Here is a 9,334-nt window from a genome sequence, read left to right as displayed (position 1 = left end):
GGTCACAGCCTGGTCTCTCAGTGTGTCATGGTGGGTCACAGCCTGGTTTCTTGGCGGTATGTTGGTTGGTCTTTTGGCGGCTCATGGCAGTGTCTTGGCTCGGCGTGCGAGTGGATCCTGCCTGGACATGTTCCTGAGGCACCAGGAGAGAATGGAGAGGCAGCAATTTCAGTGACAAGAGGCAGTATCTGCAGCGGCTGCTTTGACGACAGACAGCTGAAGTCTCCCAGAGAGCGAGATAAGTGGAGGACTATCGAAGACTGTTGAACTTCTGACTTATTCCTTTATTTTCCTCGTTTAAACTACGAAAGACTTTAATGTAAACTTTAACCTATTTCTTTATTTTTCTGCTATTCTGTGAAATAATGCTTGACTTCTTAACTCCCATTTCTCCTACTACTTTGTACCTAAGCTTTTTTTGTAGCTGGGTACTTTGGTACCTATGATGGTGCTATGTATGGCGACGTTGTACAGTTTTCACTGTAATTCTATACCTGAGTACTCGTAACAATAAAATCTAAAATCCTGTAAAGGTGAATGGCAGTTTAGGACACACCCACATACAGCAGACCCCCAAGGGGGGAACAATAAATATGACCATCACTCACTTTTATACTCAGCGTTTAAGTCAACCCCTGTTTGTGAAGAAATTTTTCAAGGCTTCAGTGGTGGACATATAGACCGACCTCAGCAGTGAAAACCACTGGGACATGTACTCGAGCTGCTGTAACCTGAAGGGCAGTGAACCAAGATCTGGAAAGTGGTAGAAGACTAGTTGGTTCTTTCTCAACTAGCAAGGACATGATTGGCTGAGTGCCCTCCTGAACTGTAAATCATTCTGTGTTTCTATGTATTACGGTACTCACCAGTAATACTTGGTAAATGTAATCAAAACTGAACTGTCAAAACAGCGTGACATCGAAGGGTCTGTTTTGACAGCAGCACTGGAGATTACTACCATTCACATATGCAGCTCAAAGCAGAGCCTGGAGCATTTAACCTTATCCATTGGCAAATGCAGTCCTTATGAGAATCACTGCCTCAGATCATCGTGTGCTTTTACAATGTTTGAGTCATTGCCACAGAAATGGTGTGTGCCATGGTGTTTGTCCGCACTAATATTTACAACAGTTGCCTTGGAGATGTCTCAGCACTAATGAGAAATGATTGCCCTCCTTGTTTGAACTGAAACTGCCCCCCATGCCACACCTGACTCCCTCTGCTATCTCTCCTTCGCCCTCTGATTCCCACACCTCCCCACTCAGGGATCCCACTGTGAGTGCAAGCGTTTGGTCAGATTTGGTGATTGTTTTGACTCATTTTTTTTGCCCAACTGAGCACCATACACCATACTGTATCACAATTGGTTGCTAAAGTCAAGCTAAACCATCAGATATAGGAGAAAATTAGGCAAATCTTGTGATGGGTGGCAGGGGAGAAAAAGAAATCTTTAAAAATGTACAGATATTGCAGAGAAATGGGTATAGTACAAAGGTCCAAGGTGAAAGTAGAAATTGGATTAAATTCCTCACCAGGCCCATTGACAAAGCAGACCCCACCCCAGTGAAAGTGTATTTCTTGGTTTAATGAATAAGACTGCTGGGAAATTTCTGACACTCCTTTCTGACTCATCGCCTCAAGCAACTTTCAGTGAGTTTCGAATGTGCACAAACTTGCAGAAGTACAGCACAGATCCTTCCCAGGTTTGGCAGCAAGTGTGGGAAATGTGTGAAGACACAATAGCTAGCAGAAATAATCCGAACAAAACTGACACGGTCGTTAACTAGCGCTATCATTCCATACACGTAACTACACAGACACACACATACACGTAGAGGCACACAGAGAATCTCACATTCCATCTCCCTTCTTTCAGTCTTGTACCTACTTCTGTTACATTGGATCCCACAACAATAGCCAATGATAAAATTGCAGTCCCTTGCACACCACCCCCACCCCAACTGTGCTCACACAAATCCCTATCCAAATCCCTATACCCAGGCCTATCCACTATTGGAGTCACTTGTTCCTTCACTAGCCCAGTCTCCCTCCATGAGATCATTCACATCCTTAAAAGTGGGTGATCTGGAGCTCTCACCTTATGATATTCCACTCCTCCCTATCATTGTCACTAACCTAACCACTTCCCAGCACCCTTGATTTAATCCCCAGGACTCCATTATTGACACCATTGTCTCCACCTTTTTATACACAATACAAAACCACCACATTTGCCCATGAAATCATTCACATTTACACACAACACTTACAGCCTGCCCCAGTGACCCCTGGTCAGAGAGATCTCCCCCTTTGGGTCAGTCTCCTTGGTGCATCCACGTTACCCCAGTCTCACTCCCTCAATCATCTTCTGTTGCCTGTACAACTCAGATTATTGACATCCCATCTCAATCATGGCCTGGCATTGACAAACATTCCCCAAAGCAACCGAGACTCACTCTAACATCCTGGAAGGTGACTACCTCGCCTGGTACACACCTCTGTTAAGTAATTGTGAGTTTGAAGCCAAAGATTGCTCACTTTTGCAGGTCTTAACTGGGAAAGAAACCTAATTCAGTGAGCTGGTCTTTTAATGAGCATACATGAGATGGAAATACAAGCAAAAGCATTTCCTGCAGCTTATTGTCAGGAAGCTTAACCAGCCTTTAACATTCCAAAGGTTTCGTTATAAAGTTCATCCCACTGTCAGGGTTTGGAATTTTGCCCTTCTGCACAGTCATTGTCCCCCACTGCCTTTTTCCTGGCTCCAGGTGGGCCCAGAATGTTCCGCCACAGACAAAAACTCACAGGTAGACGCACATAGATGCACTCACAGTGGGAAAACTTCTGTTTCTATTGGACATCCAACAACTGAGCTGACTCTTGCGAGCAAGCTCTGCTGTATTTTCCTCCAATCAGGCAGATTGAAGGACAGCAGCAGAAGATCTTACCCTAGAATCAAGTCCCAGAATGCAGAACCTGTTTCTGGAAGGATAGCCAAGATTGTGAAGATCAAAGTGTTAGGTCAGTGCTTTCCTTTTTTTGGGAGGGGTGGTGCTTGTGAGCTTTGAGGTAAGGGATCACAGGGAGAGGGCAGCAGGGCTCACGGAAGCAAGTAGATTGGGGTGGCTCTTAAGCTCTCTTCCCTTTACTGCACCCCCACCCCTGCACAAAAATGAGCTAATTGAGAGGCAGCCGAGACCCAAAGGATAGAGTGGCCTATTCCTGCTCCTAATTTGTACATTCATACACTGGCACACATAGACATAGGATGCAACAAGTTACACACAGCCACACAAATAAACACACCCAGATAGAGTTAAACACACATCCTCAAGACCATCCAAGACAAAGCAACCCACTTGATTACCACACCATCATTCCCACCAGCACCATCAGCAATGTATACCATTTGTAAAATGCACTACAGCAGCTGGTCAAGTCTCCTTCAAGATCACCTTCTATTGTCTCTATTACCGTGACAAACAAAGCCAACATGTGTACAAGAATATCAACACCTGCACATTCTCCTCCACCACATTCTGGTTGGACGAGCCTGTGTATGGGACTGAGCAAGGGCTGCTAGATGAATGTGGCTTTGGGCAAGATAGAATACTAACAGTTGAGTTCGAGATGAACGTCAGCCTGGAGAGCATTGCAGTGGTTCAGTCTGGAGGTGATCAGTGCTCATAGTGTCATTGAAAGTGTTAAGGATGCATTGGTGTGTAGTGTAAAAATTGTGTTTCTCTAACGCTCTTCTCTTCATCAGGAAGGAAACTGTTCTTTTTATGAAAGGACAGGAAAACAAACAATTTGTTCTGTGATATTTGTGAAGATGGTAGTGCAGCATGTCCACAGGCACATCTATAAAAAGAACAGTCAGAGACTTGCCCTGGAACTACGAAAGAAATGTGCTTCTTACACTGACAGGGCCCAACTGGTGGCTCAGTAGTTAGCACTGCTGCCTCACAAGTGCCAAAGACCTGGGTTCAATTCCACCCTTAGGTGACTGTCTGTGTGGAGTTTGAACATTCTCCCTGTGTTTGCGTGGGTTTCCTCTCAGTACTCCAGTTTCTTCCCACAGTCCAAAGATGTGCGGGTTAGGTGGATTGGCCATGCTAAGTTGCCCATGGCGTCTAGGGATAGGCAGGCTAGGTGGGGTTAGCCATCCTGCTATCTCGCAAATGCAGGGTTACAGGGATTGGGTGGTCCCAGGAGGGATGCTCTTCAGAGTGTCAGTGCAACTTGATGAGCCGAATGGCCTGCTTCCACACTGTAGGGATTCTAAAAAAGTAACTGGATGTAAATGACACGTGGTCCATTCAGCCTTTGAAATATCACACATATCTGGGATTGCCAACTCTTGGTTGGACATATGATTGATTGATTTATTGTTGTCACGTACTGAGATACAGTGAAAGTGTCATTTTGTGTGCTATATAGGCAGATTGTACCATACAAAGTGCATCAGAGTACAGAACAGAGTGCAGAATACAGTGTTACAGCCGCAGAGAAGGTGCAGAGAGAGAGATCAGAATTAACATTTGAGAAGTCCATTCAAAAGTCTGATAACAGCAGGGAAGAACTTGTTCTTGAATCTGTTTGTACGTGTATTCAAACTTTTATATCTTCTGCCACCCAACGGAAAAGGGTGGAAGAGAGTATAATTGGGGTGGGAAGGGTCTTTGATTATGTTGGTTGGTTTTATCACATTATGCCTTATCTTAAATCACCCACCCCCCACACTCCTGTCATTGGGTATACAACATGTCCAACCACGTTATAATCGCAGAAAAATTGCAAAATGAGCAGAATTATCATTATTCAAGTGGGTGGCTTTATTTCTACATCGAGAAGACCCTGAATAAATGGCAGAGGGTAGATCTTTGGAGGTCCTGCTTCTTGCTGGGTTACAGTTCTGTGTTCACCAACAGCCCTTATAGCATCATGCAGTGAAAGGAACACCATCCAGGATTCTCAAACCTAAACACCATGCAGGGATCACCTACAGGAAAGTGTTTGCAGCTGATTTCAATTGAACTTCCTCAGCAGACAATTTGACTACAAATGAGGGGAAGGGTTCAGCTGAATCCAAAAAACAAAGCTGCACATTTACAGGGGGAGAACATTTTAAAAAAAAGGTTTTTTAATGAGATGCTAAACCAAAGCTGACCCATTGGGAGAGTGCTGCACTGTCACAGGTGTTGTTGAGTGAAATGTTTAACCATGGCACCATGTGGTGTTCACAGGTGTACATGAAAGATGCCAAGTCACTATTTCACAGGAAAGCAGGAGAGTTCTCCTCTGTGTTCTGATCACTATTTATTCTTTACAGACCATCATTGAAACAGATTGTCTCGTCATTATTTCAATTCAGTTTGTGAGGCTATCAGCTTGAAAATTGTGATTCTACATTACAACAGTGACCATGTTTCAAAAGAGCTGAATTTGCTGTCAATAACTAAGGTTGCAAAAGGCGCTGTACAAGTGCACATCCTTCCTTTAGTTCTGAGAAGAGGTTCTCTTCCAGAATTCCCTATTGCAGTCAACTTCAGCCCCAACAATTGGACCGGATTTGTAAATGGAGTTCTCAGGCAAGCTATTGGCCTCTGTACTCAGATATCAGACTGTTTGCACACTCAGTGATCTGCAACTGCTAAGGCTAGGCATTGCTGTGTCGACATAGGCCTTCCTGCCTAAAGTGGTGCGGTGGAGATATTCAGTGGTGGCAACGTGCACCACTCCTGTTTGCTATTGGCTGTTTTTCTTCTTGTAATTTGCAAGCCAGAAGATAGGCATCAACAAGGATTTTAGGTTGAGGAAATCTGAGTCAGTTCAGATCCATGCACAGAAGAAGTACCAGCCATGCCAATGTATTTTGAGGTAAGTGATGGACAACAACAGGAAGCCAATGCAACGCGGAGGTTGTATATGTTCAATTTAGAAAATGACCCGGGAGCCCAGCAATGAAGTCTGGAGATATATTTGCATTGATGGAGTTCCTGAGAAGTCTGTGTGATTATTACAGGACAGGTACAAGGGGTGCTAGACAAGAATAAACAGTAATGTGGGGAACAGTTGATTTACACCAAGGACCGGCATTGACCCCCTTCCTTTTCTTGTTGTTATTATGTTCTAACTGAGCAAGTAAGATGCCATGTTCCATTGTCAATATTGTTTGCAGACAACATCAAGCTATTAGATGGGGATAATGAGAACATAACTGAGTATTTGGGGAACTGAAGATAAGGAATTTGAGATTATGAGGATCTGCAGACCAAAGATCCAATTTGACTCTAGGGAAAGAGATCAGAGTGAAGGTGTCAAGATTATGGGTGAAGACTTGGAGAAGCGGTTTGGCATCAGTGGGGACAGAAGAAAAAAGCATAGAAATTGAGCGACGGATTTGCTCAGGTTGGAGTAATTCAAAGAAGTGCAATGGTGTAGGACATGTCAGAGAATGTCCCTGAAACTGAAGAATAATCTGCAAGATGCTGTGAGACTGATCCCTTCATATGTTTCATAAACTTTGTCAATAACAACGGAGGAATAAAACTGGGTACTAATGAGATTAAGAAGCTAAGATGGATGTTTGGAGTAATAAGCAAGGAGAAAATAAGGAACCAGTACATAAGGACGTCAGTGAAGATTGTGAGAGTATCAAAGAGTGTAGCCAAGAAGATTGTGAAATGTTATGGTCATCTGTTTTGAGAATTGGAGGAAGTGTGGTGAAGTGAGTCATGGAGGTAGGGCTGTCAGGGAGGAGTAGCCGAAGGCTTAAGACCAGATGGAAGAGATGTGTCAGCAAGAGACTTAAATATGGTGAGATGATAAGAGGAGTAAGTGACAAACAGGAGGAGATGGCGAAAGGGCATTGGGCAGTCCCAGGTAAACTGAGAAAAGCGAAAGAAAAAGACGGATATTAAATGGTAACGTTATAACATTTATGCTATTTTACTGTCTGAGCCAACTCTTTCCAACCCGTCACTCTGAAGCTCCCACTCCATTTGTTCGGTCAGAGGATCAAGTAGTATGGAGTAATGGTGGGAGACAATAGTCAGTAGACTGTAGTCAAAGGCAATCTAATCTAATGGTGCAGTAAGCTCAAAAGGCTGAACTATCTCCTCCCTGTTCTCCTGTAATAGGCTGTAGCGGCTCAATGGCGTTGTTTTTCAGATTCCTCTCAGTACTTGCTCCCAACCCACGGACTTTCTCCTTTCTTCGTTTGCTGTTCTCCTTCTTTGCTCCCTTCTCATACTCTCACTCCTTTGCTCCCTGTTTCATTTTGTGGATTTATCTCACACTATACCTCTGTTTTCTGTTAAAAGAGAAGTGGCAGTGATTGGCTTTCTGAGGTATGGATATGCTGTGCACACTCAGTCCTAAGGTAGCTGTAGTCTGCACAAAAGCAATTGCTAAGTCTACAGAACTCCAAGCCCGACCTACATAAAGGGCAGCTTTTCTTCAGATAGTGTGTTTATTGACAAACAACAGACCCTTCATCCAAAATACACAATATTTAATGTTTCACAACCTCTGTGCACCTTATATTGTTCACAGCACCTTCTCCAAAATAGAATGGCTCATTACTACTGGTCCGTTCTTTGTCACCATTCACCTGACAGAATGCGGCACTTTCGCACAAAACATTAAGCAGAGGCTTCTCAGGTGGATTAAAAACTTGAAGAGCAGGGGAGATCTCCTAGTGCACTTCCCAATATTTATCCCTCAACAAACACCACCATTATTTGATTAAAAGCAAAGTATTACAGATGTTATAACTATGAAGTAAAAACAGAAAATGCTGGAGAAACTCAGCAGCTTTGGTGGCACATGTGGAGAGAGAAAGAGAGTTAAGGCTTCAAGTCCCATATGACTCTTCTTTAGAACACCATAATTGTACCATCTGCTTATTAACATATTGTTGTTTGACGGACATTGCTGTGTGCAAATCAGTTGCCATAGTTCCTACATACCAATAATGACTGCACTTCCAAACTGCTTTGTTGGCTAAATTGCTTTGTAATGTCTTGTTGCAAAGTGCCTATTTAAATGAGATTTCTTCCTGTCACAACTGGTGTGACTAGTACATGAAATTCAGAACCAGTTACTTCCTTTTCCCATTGCTCAGATTTCATCAACATTGTCCAAAATCTTAGCCAGCTGCATTTTTTTTTCACACAAATTTGTGTAGGGCTACAGCATCGGTGTTCACATTCACTTCTGAGCATTGACAGGTAGGGGCTTTGGGGGGGTCCTGAAGTTGTGAAAGTTTCAGAACTGCCTTGCAACTGAAACCGCGAGGACTGCTTGCTCTGATGCACTTAAACGATTGGGACCCCGACAGAACCTTATCACAGAAAGGCTTTCCATCATTAACAACCTCTTCGCAAGATGCAACATTATGAGATTTTTACTTTTAACTCTTTTAAAATTGGTGAGGCCACTTTTGGAGTACTGTGTACAATTATGGTTACAGCTATAGGAAGGACATTATTAAATTGGAGAGGATTCAGAAAAGATTTACCAGGATGTTACCAGGAATGGAGGGTTTGAGTTTTAAGGAAAGGTTGGATAGGCTGGGACTTTTTTCACTGGAGCATAGGAGTTTGAGGGGTGACCTTATAGAAGTTTATAAAATCATGAGGGGCATAAATAAGGTGAATAATAAAGGTCTTATAGCTAAGGCCCAACAGTGATGAGCTGAACTGCTTAGATGAGGAAAGGTCTGAGCTTTGATTTACTGCATTTTCCGAATATCCACCTGCGGAAAAAAATGACTCATGTTTTTACTGTGCCTTTTTCCAGGTTAGGACATCGTAAAACACTCTTTTTCTCAGTGTAATCACTGGAAGAAGTAAGGTCAATACAATTCGTCTCAGTGTCCTGTGGCCTGTGTGTATGAGGGGTTTCACATTTATATAAAGCACACCCTGTAATGTTACTTACACAGAACAGCCAGTGTGAACACAATACTTTTTGTTCCTTCAGCCTTGTCTGCAAGTTTGCAAATGTAATCATTCCCGGAACTTGAAGATTGCTCCTCCAAATTTTTAAGTCAAATGGTTACTAGTCGATAAAGTAAAATGAATGGAAGTACAGGGCTTGTGGCCAAATCTGACTGGCATTAGGTCACCAGTTTCACTCAGTACTTTTAGTATCTAAATTGTAGCCAGCAGTAAGTAGGACATGTTTGTCTTTATAAGAAAAGTTGAGTATTATCTTATCTGGTGATTTCTTTGTTCCAAGCTCATGTCTCAGCTTGCATTGTACATTGTCCTACAGATCCCCATCCTCCTCCCCACCCCTTCCACCCCCACTATTCTATTATTGATGC

Source organism: Rhincodon typus, chromosome 31 (assembly GCF_021869965.1).
Source record: "Rhincodon typus isolate 14 chromosome 31, sRhiTyp1.1, whole genome shotgun sequence".
Classification (NCBI taxonomy): Eukaryota; Metazoa; Chordata; class Chondrichthyes; order Orectolobiformes; family Rhincodontidae; genus Rhincodon; species Rhincodon typus.
The sequence above is the reverse complement of the archived record's forward strand: the minus strand, read 5'-3'. Positions refer to the sequence as shown.